Source organism: Molossus molossus, unplaced genomic scaffold, assembly GCF_014108415.1.
Source record: "Molossus molossus isolate mMolMol1 unplaced genomic scaffold, mMolMol1.p scaffold_m16_p_6, whole genome shotgun sequence".
Lineage (NCBI taxonomy): Eukaryota > Metazoa > Chordata > Mammalia > Chiroptera > Molossidae > Molossus > Molossus molossus.
The window spans coordinates 53,499,516-53,517,076 of NW_023425399.1; the positions used below are offsets into that span (position 1 = coordinate 53,499,516).

The 17,561-nt window shown below is 36.7% G+C and overlaps 1 pseudogene; it reads left to right on the forward strand.

The window, feature by feature from the left end:
- Positions 1-1,569: 1,569 nt before the first annotated feature.
- LOC118619208 lies at positions 1,570-17,301 on the forward strand (annotated as a pseudogene).
- The last annotated feature ends 260 nt before the right edge of the window (positions 17,302-17,561 follow it).

The following is a 17,561-nucleotide window of genomic DNA, read 5'->3' on the forward strand; positions in this document are numbered from 1 at the left end:
AACTGCTCAACCACTCCTCGTGTGTGGGCAATAACTATTTTTCAAAAAATTGGGTGTGGTGAAATCAAGCCAATCAGAGTGTGCTGTTCACTGATTGGCTATCCTATCCTCTTTCTATCCTGGCCACTGATTGGTTCAGCCTCATGCAAGTTTATTTCTCTCATACATGCTTCTACATTGCTATACATCAGAAGCATCTTTGCTCTTGTAAGTGTTTGCAATTTCTGAGAACTTTTATCTAAGCCCCATGACGGCTCCTAAACATGCTGCTTCTTCTAAGCCTTCTGACAATGAAACTAAGTGCCAGAGTAAGATGCTTACTATCCAGGAGAAGGTGAAACTCTTGGATATGATCAATGATGGCAAGAAAATCATGGACGTTGCCTGCCATTACAACTTGAATGAGTCTGCCATTCACTCCATCTGTAAAGATGAAAAGAACATCCATGCAACAGCTCCTGTCTCTTTCAACAAGGAAGCAAAGCATGTTGTGACAAGTCATAATAAGTTCATAGTGAAAACAGAGTCTGCCCTAGCCATTTGGATTAGCGATAGCTGCAAGAAAAATATTCCATTGGATTTGCTGGTCATCCGGGAAAAGGCGAGGCAGCTCTATCAGCACTTTATGCTAAATGAACCTCAACCACGACCCTCTTCTGCAACGTTCATGGATTTCATGGTGAGCAAGGGTTGGTTTAAGAAGTTCCAGTAGAGGTATCATCTGAAGAATGTCATTCTCCATGGAGAAGCTGCCTCTGCTGACCAGCCTGCAGCAGAGGACTATATGAACAACACGTTCCAGAACATTCTTAAATAATATGATATCTAGAACAGGTGTTCAATATGGACAAAACAGGACTGTTCTGGAAAAGAATGCCTTCCTGGACATTCATTTTCAAGAATGAGGCCAAGGTTCATGGCTTCAAGACGTATAAGGATTGTGTGACTATTGTTATGTGTGGAAATGCTAAGGGATTTTTGCTCAAACCTGTAGAGTTCTATAAGATCAAGAACTCTAGGGCCTGAAGGATAAAAACAAGAACCTGCTGACAGTGCATTGAATGCACAACGACAGGGGGTAGATCACAAAGCAGCTGTCATCAGACTGGTTCCATAAGTGCTTCATTTCCCCAAGTCAAGCTGTATCTTGCAGAGAACGGACTCAAGTTTAATGTCCTTCTTCTCAAGGACAGTGCTAGAGGTCATGCACAAGACCTATCCTATGACAGTGTGCGGATTTAGTTCCTTCCTCCCAACACCACTTCACTGATCCAGCCCATGGATCAAGGTGTTATTTGCGTGTTCAAGGCCCTCTAAATGCAAAACATCCTGCAGCACCTCATAGAAGGCAGTGACCTTGAGGAGAAATTTTTGCTGAAGGAGTACTGGTGACAGTATACCATCATGACCTCTCTGAAGAACATCCAGGCCATGTTGAAGGACATAAAGACAGAGAACAGGAAGGCCAGCTGGAAGATGTTGTGGCCTAAAATTGTCCATGACTACAGAGGATTTACCCAAGAGGATATAAGCAACTTGGCAATGAATAAGGCAGTTAGGCTAGCCCGGATGCTGGGAGGAGAAGGTTTTGTGGATATGACCCATGATGATGTGAATGAGCTGCTGGAGACATATTCAGATCCTTTAACTAATAAGGATCTAGTGGAGATGACTAATTCTGCAAGTGAGGAGGAGAAAGAGCAGACAGAGGTTTCTGGGGGTCAGGAAGAGGAAGTTGGCCTTACACTTGAGCATCTCTCACAAGTTGTGAGAACTATTAAGGTAGTATAGGACATGATTGGCAAATGGGACCCACAAATGATGTATGCATTATGGTCCCGGAATGTACTTGATAGAGTGATAAAACTGTACAAAAGCCTTCTCATGTATATGAAAAAGCAGTGCCAGCAACTGCCTATCATGATGTTCTTCCACTGCACACCCAGAACCCAATGCTTACTCCTAGTACTCCTTCAGCAGGAGAATATGAAGACACACCTACTGAAAATACTGCACCACCTGAAGACTCTCCTACTGAGGTAATGCCTTCAGAGGAGCAGAAACCATGTTCTTCTTTGCTGTGCAATACATTTCTTCATCTTTATTGCTTCATCATCGAAAAAGTTACACTACTTTTATAAGTTAGTGTTTGTGTATAATTAAAAGAACAACAATAATAATATGATATTTGTAACATCTAATGTCTTATTTTCTCTAATATATTTGGTAATATGAGTGTGATGGTGACTAAAGGATGTTATTTTATGTCTAGAGGGCTCTAATAATGACAAAAATGTATTTAGAAGGCTGTAAATAGGTTTTCTATACTCTAACTGCAAAAATATTTGATTTATAAATAAAGAATCCTACTTTGTGGAAATTCATTTATCACCATAGAGTCTGGAACTGATTAATGGTGATAAATGAAGGTCAACTGTAATAATCATAAGGAAGCTCAATAGCATGAGTAAAGATATAGAAGCAATGAAAAACAACAATTTGAAAGTGAATAATTACATAGCAGAAATAGAGATACATTAGTAGAAATAACCAGCAGAGTAGAGGAAGCCAAGCATCAGATCAGTGAATTATAAGACAGGGCAGAAAAAAAATCACCTAATTAGAGAACAAATAAAAAAAAAATCAAAAACCAGAAAGACAGCCTATGAGAACTATAAAACAATATAAAACATAACAATAGCTACATCATAGGAGTTCCAAAAGAAGAAGAAAATGAGCAAGGGTGAGAGAATATATTTGAAGAAATAGTGACAAATAACTTCCCTAAGATGATGAAAAAAGAAAAAAGACATATAAGGAAAAAAAGCACAGAGAGCCACAAGTAAGAAGATCCCAAAGAGGCCCACACTAAGACACATAATAGTTAAAATGCCAAAAATTAAAGACAAAGAGAGAATCCTACAGGCAGCAAGAGATAAGCAACAAGTTACCTACAAAGGAACCCCCATGAGGCTATCAGCTGACTTCTCAACAAAAACACTTCAAGCCAGAAGGGAATTGCATGAAGTAATAAAGGTCATGAAAATAAAGGTTATGAATGCAAGACTGCTCTATCCAGCAAGGCTATCATCCAAAATAGAAGGTGAAATAAAGAGCTTCCCAGACCAAAAAAAGGCTAGGTAGCAGGATGCAAAATTAACAACAAGAAATTGATGGCATTCTTATACACCAATAATGAACTCACAGAAAAAGAATATGAAAAAAACAATCCTATTTGCCATTGTGGAAAAAAAAAAAAATTTACATACCTAGGAATAAACTTAGCCAAAGAAGTAAAAAAGCTATTTGCAGAAAGCTACAGGACATTGGAAAAAGAAATAGAAGAAGATAAAAATAGTGGAAGCACATACCTTGTTCATGGATTAGAAGAATTAACATCATTAAAATGCCCATACTACCCAAAGCAATTTATAGATTCAATGTAATCCCCATAAAAATACTAACAACATATTTCACAGAAATAGGACAAAACTTCAAAAGTTTGTATGGAACCAAAAGAAACCCTGAATAACCATAGCAATCTTGAAAAAGTAGACCAAAGTAGGAGGAATCCCAATACTGGATATTGGGTTATACTTCAAAGCCATTGTAACCAAAACATCCTAGTAATGGCAGAAGAACAGGCATATATCAATGGAACAGAACAAAAAAAAAACAGAAATTGACCCACAATATTATATTCAATTAATATTTGACAAAGGTGGCAAGAGCATACAATGGAGTTAAGAAAGCTTCTTCATTAAATGGTGTTGAAAAAATTGAACAGCTACATGCAAAAAATAAAACTAGAGGATTGTCAAAATGGTGGCAAAGTGAATGGAAGCTACACAGACCATCTCCCAGGACCAAACTAAAATTACAACTAAAATAAAGGCAAATCATCAGGAAAAAGCAACAGAAAAACAGTTTGTAAAGACCACATAACCAGGGACACTGAACTGATCCTGGAAGGACTGTGGAGGCACGAAAGGGGGACTGGGAGCCCATGGAGAGCAGCAGACTTAGCTATGACCAGAGCCCTCAAGGTTAAACTCCCAAATGGCTCCACAGCACACACAAGGGGGATAGAACACTAAAATAGCCACAGCCACTCACCTTGGGCTCAGGAAAAGGGAAGGCGGACGGGACTGGAACTGTGTGGGGACACTTGGAATTTGGAGGGTGCTCAGAGCTTTTGCTGAGTTTCGGACACACAGGACAGTGGTCATCATACTTCTTCCCAGGGCTCTTAGGGTAGGTGGGAGCCTCTCCCTCAGTGATTCAACCCCACCTGATGGCCATTGAAATGCAAATTGAGGCCCTTTAACAACCATCAACTGCCCCAGCTCAGGAAATCCCCTTACACTGAACACCTGAGGGAGTTTTTTATTCAACTGAGAACAAAGGCTCTTTAAGTAACAGCTACTAATAGCCCCCAGGCAAAAAAGCTAAAGAATAACTGAACCATTTCTGGGCATGCAACTCTACAAAAAAAAGTAACACTTGACAATGGTGTTTAACATGGGTCCTCCCTTGATCATCCAAGCCCAGTAGAGGGAGCCAAAAATAGTAGAACACAAACAACCACAAGAAAAACTTGGCAGGCTCCAAACACCAACTGAGATAGCTAAAATAGTGAAACAGAGAAACAAATCCAAAATGAAAAGAAGACAACTCTACCGAAAAAATGAGATAAATGTAATGCAGTTAAGCAAGTTAACAAAGCTAGAATTCAAAGTCATAATCTTGAGGAAGCTCAACAGCATGTGTAAGGACATCAGCACCAGGAGTAAAGACATAGAAACATAGAACATCAACCAATTAAAAATTTAAAACCACCAATAAGAAATAAAGAATAACATAGCAGAAATAAAAAACACATTGGAAGGACTAAACAGCAGAGTAGAGGAAGCTGAGGACCGGATTGGTGAATTAGAAGACTGGGTAGAAAAAATCAACCAATCAGAAAAAGAAAAAGAAAAATTAAAAAACAAAAATATGGCGTAAGAGAACTGTGATACAACTGGAAACGTGCTAATATTCACATTATAGGAGTTCCCAAAGAAGAAGAAAATGAGCAAGGGTTAGAGAATATATTTGAAGAAATAGTGACAGAAAACATTTCTAATTTGGTGAAGGAAGAAGGCATTCAGATTCAAGAAGCAAAGAGAGCACCAAGTAGAAGAACCCAAACAGGCCCACATCAAGACACAGTAATTAAAATGCCAAAAATTAAATACAAACAGAGAATCCTAAATGTAAGAAGATAAGAAACAGGTTACCTACAAGGGAACCTCCATTAGGCTATCAGCTGACTTCTCAACAGAAACACTACAAGCCAGAAGGAAATGGCATGAAGTAATGAAGGTCATAAAAAACAAATATCTGAATTCAAGACTGCTCTATCCAGCAAGGCTATCATTCAAAATAGAAGGTCAAGGATTCCGAAATGGCGGTGAAGTGAATGGAAGCTACACAGACCGTCTCCCAGGACCAAACTGGAAGTACAACTAAAACACAGAAATACCAATGGGAAAAAGCAACAAAAAAGCAGCTTGCGAGGACCATATAACCAGGGACACTGACTTGGTCCTAGTAGGACTGTGGAGGTGCAAGAGGGGGGCTGAGAGCCCATAGACAGTAGCAGCCTTAGCAGTGACCAGTGCCCTCGAGTTAAAGTCCCAATGGCTTTACAGCACAGAGCTGAAATAGATGCTAAAATAGCCACAGCCACTCACCTTGGGCTCCAGCAGAGGGAGGGAAGACTGCACTGGAACTGTGTGTGGACACTCAGGATTTGGAGGGCGCTCAGAGATTTTGCTGAGTTGCAGCCATGCAGGACGGTGGCCATCTTACTCCTTCCCAGGGCTCTGGGGAGAGGCAGCAGCCCCTCCCTCAGAGATTCAACCCCACCCTGTGGGCCATTGAAATGCAAATTGAGGTTCACTAATAACAAGCATGTGCCCCACCCTTGGGAAATCCCCTTATGCTGAGCACCTGAAGAAGTTTTTCAATCAACTGACAAACCAAAACTCTTCAAGTAACCGGGGGACTGCTAGCCTCCAGGCAAAAAGCTAGAGGATAACAGTACCAGTCCTGGGCTAGCAACTCTAACCAGGAAAGTAAAACTTGACAGTGGTGTTTAACATGGGTCCTCCCTCGCTCATCTAAACCCACTAAAGGGAACCACAAACAGCAGAACAGCAACACCCACAGAAAAAACTTGGCAGACTGCAAAGCCCACAGTGATAGCCAAATTTGTGAAACACAGAAACAAAAGCCAAATGAAAAAACAAGACACCTCCACCAAAGATGAGATCAATGTGAAGCAGTTAGGCAAGTTAACAGAGGTAGAATTCAGAGCCATGATCCTGAGGAAGCTCAACAGCATCAGTAAGGATATAGAGGTGCTGAAAATCAACCAATTGGAAATTAAAAACTACCAAATAGAGATCAAGAATGACATATCAGAAATAAAGAACACATAGAAAGGTCTAAACAGCAGAGGGGAAAAAAAGCTGAGGACTGGATCAGTGAATTAGAAGACAGGGTAGAAAAAAATCTACCAATCAGAAAACCAAAAGGAAAAAACGATTAAAAAACAGAAAGAAAGCTTAAGAGAAGAGTGGGATAACTGGAAACATAATAATATTCAAATTATAGGAGTCCCCAAAGACGAAGAAAATGAGCAAGGGTTACAGAATATATTGAAGAAATAGTGACAGAAAACTTCCCTAATTTGGTGAAGGAAGAAGGCATTTAAGTTCAAGAAGCACAGAGAGTCACAAGTAAGAAGAATCCAAACAGGCACACACCAAGACACATAGTGATTTAAATTGCAAAAATTAAAGACAAAGAGAGAATCCTAAAAGCAGCAAGAGATAAGCAACAGGTTACCTACAAAGGAAACTTCATAAGGCTCTCAGCTGACTTCTCACAAGAAACACTAGGGGGCCAGAAGGGAATGGCATGAAGTAATCAAGGTCATAAAAAACAATGATCTGAATCCAAGACTTCTCCATCCAGCAAGGCTGTCATTCAAAATAGAAAGTCAAATAAAGAGCTTCCCAGACTAAAAAAAAAAAAAAAAAAAAGGCTAAGGGAATATATTAGCACCAAATCAGAACTGCAAGAAATGTTAAAAGAACTGCTGTAATTAGTAAAAGAAATAGGAAGAAAAATATAACCAAACTAAACAAAAATGGCAATAAATAAGTATATATCAGTAATCAACTTAAATGTAAATGGATTGAATGCTCTGATAAAAAGACACAGAGTAGCTGATTGGATAAGAAAGCATGACTCATCTATATGTTGTTTGCAAGAGACCCATCTCACAACAAAAGACTCAAATAAGTTGAAAGTGAAGGGATGAAAAAAAAAATCTTCCAAGCAAACAGAAAGCAAAAGAAAGCTGGGGTAGCAATACTCATATCTGATAAAATAGATTTCAAAATGAAAGCCCTAACTAGAGACAAAGAAGGCCACTACATAATACTGAAGGATCTATCAAACAGAAGATGTAACCTTGATAAACATATATGCATCGAATACAAAAACACCAAAATATATTAAAAATCTTCTGAAGGACTTCAAAGGAGAAATCAACAGCAATACAATCATACTAGGGGACGTTAACACCCTGTTGACACCACTGGATAGATCCTCTAGACAAAAAATTAGCAAGGAAACAGAGACTCTAAATGAAGCACTAGACCAAATGGATTTAATATACCACAATACTACAGAATTCACATTCTTCTCAAGTGCACATGAGACATTCTCAAAGATAGACCACAAGACAGAACACAAACTAAATCTCTACAACTTCAAGAAGATTGAAATCGTATCAAGCATCTTCTCAGATCACAATGGTATGAAACTAGAAATCAATTGCAACAAAAACATGCAAAGACATTTGAACACATGGAGGCTAAATAGCATGCTATTAAACAATAAGTGGGTTACCAAAGAGATCAAGGAAGTAATTAAAAACTTCTAAAAACCAATGAAAATGAACATACAACAACAAAATCAATGTGATGCAGCAAAAGCAGTTCTGAGAGGGAAGTTCATAGCAATACAGGCCTACCTCAAGACACAAAAAAAATTTCTAATTGACTGTCTAACCTCACAACTTAAAGAATTAGAAAGCAAACAAAAATAAAACCCCAGAGCAAGTAGAAGGAAGAAAACAGTAAAAATGAAAGCAGAAATAAATAAAATAGAGACCAAAAATTCAATTCAAAGGATCAATGAAACAAAGAGCTGGTTTTTTTAAAAGATAAAGAAGATTGATGGACACTTAGCTAAATTCACCAAGAAACAAAGAGAGGGAACCCAAATACACAAAATCAGAATTGAAATAGGAGAAGTAACAACTGACACCACAGAAATACAAAAGATTGTTAACAGCTAATGTGTACATTTATATGGCAACAAATTCGACAATCTAATTGTCGAATAGACAATTATCTATAAAACACCGTCTCCCAAAACTCGACCAGGAAGAGATAGAAAACATGAAAAAAACCAATAACAACAAAAGAAATTGAAGCTTTAATCAAGACTCTCCCAGTAAACAAAAGCCCAAGTCCAGATGGCTTCACAAGGGAGTTCTACTGAGCATTAAAAAAAACCAAAAAACTAACACCCATTCTCCTCAAACTATTTCAAAAAATTCAAGAAGAAAAACTTCCAAACTCGTTTTATGAGGCCAACAGAATTCTAATTCCAAAACCAGAAAAAGACACTACAAAGAAAGAAAACTACAGGCCAATATCCCTGATGAACATAGACACCAAAATCCTGAACAAAATACTAGCAAATCAAATCCAGCAATACATTAAAAAAAATTATTCACTATGACCAAGTGGAATTCATCCCAGGGATGCAAGGGTGGTACAATATTCACAAATCAATAAATGTGATACATCACCTAAACAAAATGAAGAATAAAAACAACATGATATCAATAGACAATGAAAAAGCATTTGACAAAATATAGCATACATTTCTGATAAAAACGCTCAGCAATGTGAAAATAAAGGGATCATATCTCGACATAATAAAGGCCATATATGAGAGACTTACAGCCAACATCATACACAATGGGCAGAAACTAAAAACATTTCCCTTAAGCCCTGGCCGGTTTGGCTCAGCAGTTAGAGCATTGGCCTGCGGTCCTGAGAGACCCGAGTTCGGTTCCCGCTAAGGGCATGTACCTCGGTTGCAGTTTGTCCCCGGCCATGGTTGGTTGTTCGGGTGGCAGCCACTTGATGTGTTCCTTTCACATCGATGTTTCTCTCTCTCTCTCTGTTCCTTTCTCTCCCTCCCACTCTACCTGAACAAAAAATGGAAAAATGTCCTCAGGTGAGGATAAAAAAAAAAAAAAACATTTCCCTTAAGAACAGAAACAAGACAAGGATGTCACTTTCACCACTCTTATTTAACATTATAGTGAAAGTCTTAGGCACAATAATCAGACTTGAATGAAAAATAAAAGGAATCCAAATTGGAAAGGAGGAAGCAAAACTGGCATTATTTGCAGATGACATGATATTATACATAAAAAATCCTAAAGATGCCATCAAAAATCTACTAGACTTAGTAAATATATTTAGCAAAGTATCAGGATACAAAATTAATGTCAAGAAATCAATGGCATTTTTATACACCAATGATAAACTCACAGAAAGAGAAACCAATTAAACAATCCCATTTACCATTGCGGCAAAAAAAAAATTAATATACCTAGAAATAAACTTAACGAAAGAAGTAAAGGACCTATATGAAGAAAACTACAGTACATTTAAAAAGGAAATGGAGGAAGATATAAAAACATGGAAGCACATATCTTGTTCATGGATTGAAAGAATTAACATCATTAAAATATCCATACTACCCAGAGCATTCTATAGATTCAATGCAATTCCCATCAAAATACCAATGACATATTTCACAAAACTAGAACAAATACTTCAAAAGGTCATATGGAACTAAAATATACTCCAAATAGCCACAGCAGTTTTGAAAAGAGAGGACAAAGTAGGTGGAATCAAAATACCAGATAGCAGGATATACTACAAAGTGACTGGTACTAGAACAAGAACAGTCATATAGACCAGTGGAACAAAATAGAGAACCCAGACATGGACACAAGGCAATATGCTCAATTAATATTTGACAAAGGTGGCAAGACCATACAGTGGAGTAGAGTTAGCCTCTTTAATAAATGGTGTTGGGAAAATTGGACAATTACATGCAAAAAAAAATGAAACTAGACCATCAACTTACACAATACACAAAAATAAACTCAAAATAGATAAAAGAATTAAATGTGACCAGTGAATCCATAAAAATTCTAGAAGAAAATGTAGGTAACAAAATTTCAGACATTCATACGCAGCAGAATTTTCATTGATACATCACCTAAGGCAACAAAAACAAAGAAGAAAATGAACACATGGGACTACATCAAACTAAAAAGCTTCTGCACAGCAAAAGAAACAACCATCAAAATGGAAAGGCAACCCATTGTATGAGAGAACATCATTGCCAATGATACATCAAATAAGGGGTAAAATTCCAAAATATATAGAGTACTCATACAAAAAAAAAGAAAAAGAACCCAGTTTAAAAATGGGCAGAGGACCTAAATAGACACCTCTCCAAACAGGACATACAAATGGCCAAGAGACATATGAAGAAATGCTCCACATCATTAATCATCAGAGAGATGCAAATTAAAACAACAATGAGCTATCACCTCACACCTATCAGAATGGCCACCATCAACAAATCATCAAACAAGTGTTGGTGAGGATGTGGAGAAAAGAGGACCCTAGTATACTGCGGGTGGGAATGCAGACTGGTGCAGCCACTATGGAAAACAATGTGCTGTTACCTCAAAAAAAATTAAAAATTGAACTTCCATTGGACCCAGTGGTCCTGCTTTTAGGAATATACCTTAAGAAGCCTGAAACAACAATCAGAAAGAATATATGTACGCCCATGTTCATAGCAGCACTATTTACAATAGTTAAGATCTGGAAACAGCCCAAGTGTCCATCAGTAGACGAATGGATAAAAAAGCCGTGGTACGTATATACAATGGAGTACTATGCAGCTGTAAGAAAGAAAGATCTCTTATCCTTTGAGATGACATGAAGGGATCTGGAAAGTATTATCCTAAGTGAAACAAGTCATGCAGAAAAAGACAAATACTACATGATCTCACTTATATATGGAATATAATGAACATAACAGTCTAAGGAATAGGGTAGACCCAGAAACATCGAAGTAGGGTACAGAGAGACAACCTTCAGAAGAGCAGGTGGTGGTGGGTGACAAGAGATAAACCACAGAACTTATATGCATGAATGCATAACCAAAGGACATGGACATCAGAGCCGGGGATGGGGCGGGGGTGATGGGGAGAGGGTGGCAATGGGGTAGAAAAAGGAGAAACATCTGTAACAAAATAAAATTTAAGCCCTGGCCAGTTTGGCTCAGCGGTTGGAGCGTTGGCCTGCGGTCTGGAGAGACCTGGGTTCGGTTCCCGCTAAGAGCACGTCCTTAGTTGCAGTTTGTCCCCAGCCCTGGTTGGGTTGTGTGGGTGGCAGCCACTCTATGTGTCCCTTTCACGTCGATGTTTCTCTCTCTCTCTCTCCCTCCCACTCTATCTAAACAAACTATCAAAAAATGTCCTCAGGTGAGGATAAAAAACAAACAAACAAAAAAACAAAAAAACAAATAAAATTAAAAAAAACTTCTTTGCCCTAAAAAAATTGAAATAAAGTTATATGGATAAGCAAAACAACTAAGTATAAAACAAAATAGAAGTTCAAATAAAGAGATTCCCGGACAAAATAAGGCTAAGTAAATACATTAGCATCAAACCAGCACTGCAAGAAATGTTAAAAAATATATATCTGTAATTCATTTAAAAAATAGGAAGAAAAATATAACCACACTGAACAAAAAATGACAGTAAATAAGTACATATCAATAATCACCTTAAATGTAAATGGATTGAAAGCTCTGATAAAATACTTAGAGTAGCTGATTGTATAAGAAATCATGACTCATATATATATTATTTGCAAGAGACCCACAACACAACAAAAGACTCACATAGGCTGAAAGTGAAGATGAAAAAAATCTTCCAAGCAAACAAAAAGGAAAAGAAAAGCTGGGTAGCAATACTCATATATGATCAAATAGATTTCAAGATGAAGGCCATAGCTACAGACAAAGAAGGACACTACATAATATTGAAAGGAGCTATTTAACAGGAAGATATAACTTTAATAAACATATATGCACCCAATATAGGAGCACTAAAATATATTAAAAATTATCTGGAGGACTTCAAAGAAGATATCAACAGCAATACAATCATAGCAGAAGACTTCAGTACCTCGCCAACATCACTGGAAAGATATACACAAAAAATTAACAAGGAAACAACAGAGTCTAAATGAAGCGTTAGACCAAATGGATTTATAGATATCTACAGAGAATTACATCCCCAAAACTACAGAATTCACATTCTTTTCAGGTGCACATGGGACATTCTCAAAGATAGACCACATGTTAGGGCACAAACTAAGTCTCTACAAGTTCAAGAAGATTTAAATCATATCAAGCATCTTCTCAGATCACAATGGCATGAAACTAGAAATCAATTGCAACAAGAACATGCAAAGACATTAGTACATATGGAGATTAAATAGCATGTTATTAAACAATGAATGGGTTACCAAGGAGATCAAGGAAGAAATTAAAAACTTCCTGGAAATCAATGAAAATGAACACATTACAACACAAAATCTATGGGATGCAGCAAAAGCAGTTCTGAGAGGGAAGTTCATAGCACTACAGGCCTACCTCAAAAAACAAAAAAACTTCTAATAGACTATCTAACCTCACAACTGAAAGCAAACTAAAAGACAATCCCAGAGCAAGTAGAAGGAAGGAAATAGTAAAGATCAGACCAGAAATAAATTACATGGACCCCCCCCCAAAAAAAAAAAACACATCAAAAGATCAATGAAACAAAGCTTGTTCTTTGAAAAGATAAACAAGATTGATGGACCCTAAGCTAGACTCACCAAAAAAACAGAGAGGGAATCCAAATACACAAAATTAGACATGAAAGAGGAGAAATAATAACTGACACCACAGAATTACAAAGGATTGTTAACAAATACTATGAACAATTATATGGCAACAAATTCGACAATCTAAGCAAAATAAACAAATTTCTCAAAACACATAGTCTCCCAAAACTGGACTGGGAAGAGATAGAAAACTTGAACAGACCAATAACAATTAAAAAAAATAAAGAGGTAATCAAGACTCTCCCAGAAAACAAAAGCTCAGGCCTGAATGGCTTCAAGGGGAAGTTATACTGAACATTCAAAGAAGAACTAACACCCATTCTTTTCAAACTATTTCAAAAAATTCAAGAAGAAGAAAGACTTCCAAAGTCATTTTATAAAGCCAGTATAATTCTAATTCCAAAACCAGATAAAGACACTACAAAAAAAAAAAAAAAAAAAAAAACTACAGGCCAATATCCCTAATGAACATACATGCCAAAATCCTGAACAAAATACTAGCTAATAGAATCCAGCAATACATCAATAAAATTATTCACAATGACCAAATGATCATCCCAGGGATGAAAGGCTGGTACAATATTCACAAATCAATAAATGTGATACACCACATAAATAAAATAAAAAATAAAAACCACAAGATCATATAAATAGATGCCAAAAAAGCATTTGACAACATTCAGTACTGAATTCTGATAAAAATGCTCAGCAATGTGAAAACAGAGAGATCATATCTCGACATAATAAAGGCCACATATGAAAGGCCATCATCATACTCAATGGGCAAGAACTAAAAGCATTTCCCTTAAGAACAGGAACAAGACAGGGATGCCCACTTTTGCCACTCTAATTTAACATAGTACTGGAAGTCTTAGCCACAGCAATCAGACATGAAGAAAAAACAAAAGGAATTCAAACTGGAAAGAAGGAAGTGAAACTGTCATTATTCACAGATGACATGATACTATACATAGAAAATCCCAAAGACTTTATCAAAAATCTACTAGACTTAATAAATGAATTTGGCAAAGTAGCAGGATACAAAATTAATGTCAAGAAATTGATGGCATTCGTATACACCAATGTTGAAGTCACAGAAAGAGAAAGTAAAAAAACAATCCCATTTACCATCATGGCAAAAAAAAATTAAAATACCTAGAAATAAACTGAACCAAAGAAGTAAGGGACCTATTTGCAGAAAACTACAGGACATTGAAAAAAGAAATAGAGAAAGATATATAAAAGTGGAAGCACATACTTTGTTCTTGGATTGGAAGAATTAACATCATTAAAATGTCCATATTACCCAAAGCATTTATAGATTCAATGCAATCCCCACCAAAATACCAAAAATATATTTCAAAGAACTAGAACAAATACTTCAAAAGTTTATAAGGAACCAGAAAAACAAACAAACAAACAAACCTGAATAGCGACAGCAATCTTGAAAAAGAAGGACACAGTAGGTGAGATCACAATACTGGATATTAGATTATACTACAAAGCTACTGTTATCAAAACAGCCTGACACTGGCACAAGAACAAGCATACAGACCAGTGTAACAGAACAGAGAATGTAGGCAATAAAATTTTGGACATCATACACAGCAGAATTTTCACTGATACATCACCTAAGGCAATAGAAACAAAGAAAAAAATGAATACATGGGACTACATCAAACTAAAAAGCTTCTTCAAAGCAAAAAATACAGTCATCTAAATAGAAAGGCAACCCACTGTATGGGAGAGCATTAATTGCCAATGATATATCAGATAAGGGGTTAATTTTCAAAATATATAGAGCACTCATACAACTGAACAAAAGGAAGACAAAGAACACTATTAAAAAATGAGTAGAGGAGCTAAATATATAACTCTCCAAACAGGATATACAAATGGCCTAGAGACACATGAAAAAATGCTCAACATCAGTAATCATCAGAGAGATGCAAATTAAAGCAACAATGAGGTATCACCTCAGAACTGCCAGAATGGCCACGATCAACAAATCATCAAATAACAAATGTTGGAGAGGGTGTGTTGAAAAGGAGACTCTAGTACAGTGCTGGTGGGAATGCAGATTGGTGCAGTTACTATGGAAAACAATATGGTGTTACCTCAAAAAATTAAAAATTGAACTTCAATTTGACCCAGTGAACCCACTTCTAGGAATATACACTAAGAAGTCTGAAACACCAATCAGAAAGCATATATGTACCCCCATGTTCATAGCAGCACTATTTACAAGAGCTAAGATCTGAAAACATTCCCAATGTCCATCAGTAGATGAATGGATAAGAAAGCTGTGGTACATATACACAGTGGAGCACTATGCAGCTGTAAGAAAGAAAGATCTTTTATCCTTTGAGACGACATGGAGGGACCTGGAAAGTGTCATTTTAAGCGAAACAAGCCAAACAGAGAAAGACAATTATCATATGATCTTACTTATTTGTGGAATATAATGAACATAACAGTATGAGGAATGAGGTAGTCCCAGAGATGTGGAGGTAGGGTACAGACTGACAATCCCCAGAAGAGGGGGAGGTGGGGGAGAGAGAAACCACAGAACTTATATGCATGTATGCATGAACAATGGACATAGACAACAAAGCTGGGGACAGGGCGGGGAGGAAGGGGAAGGGGTGAATCAGTGGGGGGAAAGGAGTAACATCTGTAACAAAAATAAATTAATTAAATAAAAAATAAATAAATTTTTTAAAATGAGGATAGTGTAAGGAGTTTAACATTCACATCACGAGAGTACTAGAAGGAGAAGAGAGGGAGCAAGAACTTAAAAAGAAAGAATCTGAAAAGCAGCAAGAGGAAAGCATTTAGTTATCTACAAGGGAGCTCCCATAAGACTGCTAACTGATTTCTCAACAGAAACTTGGCAGACCAGAGGAATTGGCACAAAATATTCAAAATGATGAAAAGCAGAGATCTACAACCAAGATTACTCTAATCATTAAAGTTATCAAAGGACAGATAAAGAGCTTCCTAAACAAGAAGAAGCTAAAGAAGTTTATCACAACCAAACCAGTACTAGAATAAATGTTCAAGGGTTTTTCTAAAAATGTATTAATTTATTTATTTTTCTTACAGATGTTTCTCCTTTTTTTCCCATATACCTCCTCCCAATGCCGCCCCCCACAAGCATCTTTTTAAGAATAAAAAAATATTAAAAATATGAACAATAAAATGACAATAAATACATATCTATCAACAATTGAATCTAAAAATAAATAAATGAACAAGATGAACAGAAATAGACTCATAAATACAGATAACATTTTTATGATTGCCAAGAAAAAAGGGGTTAAGGGAATGGGTGAAGAAATTAAAAAGCACAGAATAGTCATGGGGATGTAAAGTACAGCATAGGGAATATAGTCAGTAATAGTCTAATAGCTATGCATGGTGTCAAAATGAGTGTGAGATTTATTGGGATGATTACTTAGTAAGTTATGTAATGTCTAATCACTGGGATGTAAACTTGAAACTAAAATAATAATGTATGTCAACTGTAATTGAAAAATAAAAATAATTTAAAATGGAATAAAAATAAAAGTGTAGGACCAAAATATTAATAATAAAATGTCAAATTGGTAGCAGTTTTAGAATTTTTATTATAACCTTCTGCTTGAATCCATTGGAGGAAATCTAGGAGGAGCTTCAAGCTGTGACCAGACTGTCAATGAACTCTCCAAAAAGCTTAGCCCACCTTCCACCCTGGAATCTTTTCAAATGCTTGATGAAGGAGATTAATCTGGCCCTTAAGCTGTTTCAGAAGTACTAGCAAAGAACCCTAGTGACTTTACTCTCAACCCTAGTACCAAATTCCTTTCCCTTCCACCAAAACATTCACCCCAACAGCTGGACAGAGAAAAAAAACTTACAGGGTCTTGAACTGGGGCTGGGTCCAGTAGGCATGCTCTACAGGAGGGGACATGGAGTGACGACATTGGCAATGGCTCAGAAAGAAGGGATGCAAAAGGCATTACAGATTATTTAATACCAAACTCTGTCTTTGCTTTACAAAGACCCACTAGAGAGAAAATTTGAGATCTAATCAAGATTCAGAAGATTTAGATATAGCTGTCATTTTTGCCTATATGATAGAGATCCTTCTGATGATATTAGCATGGAGATTAATTATGACATGAAGTCATTTTAGCTATAAATTTTATTCTTGTACTTATTTTCTTCCTACTAATTTTAAGGTCATTATACAGCAGCTTAGGTAAGCAACTCTAGATTAGGATAGACTGTATACCAATATTTTGATAACCTATGATAGAAGTTCTGTGATGTCTTTTTCTTGTCTACTTTGGTGTTAGTAAATTATAAGAAATTGATGTAGTTTCCATTTAAATGACTTCAATATATTTCAGATCCTTTTTAATTTGACCCAAAGAAGCACTAATAGGTCTTGAG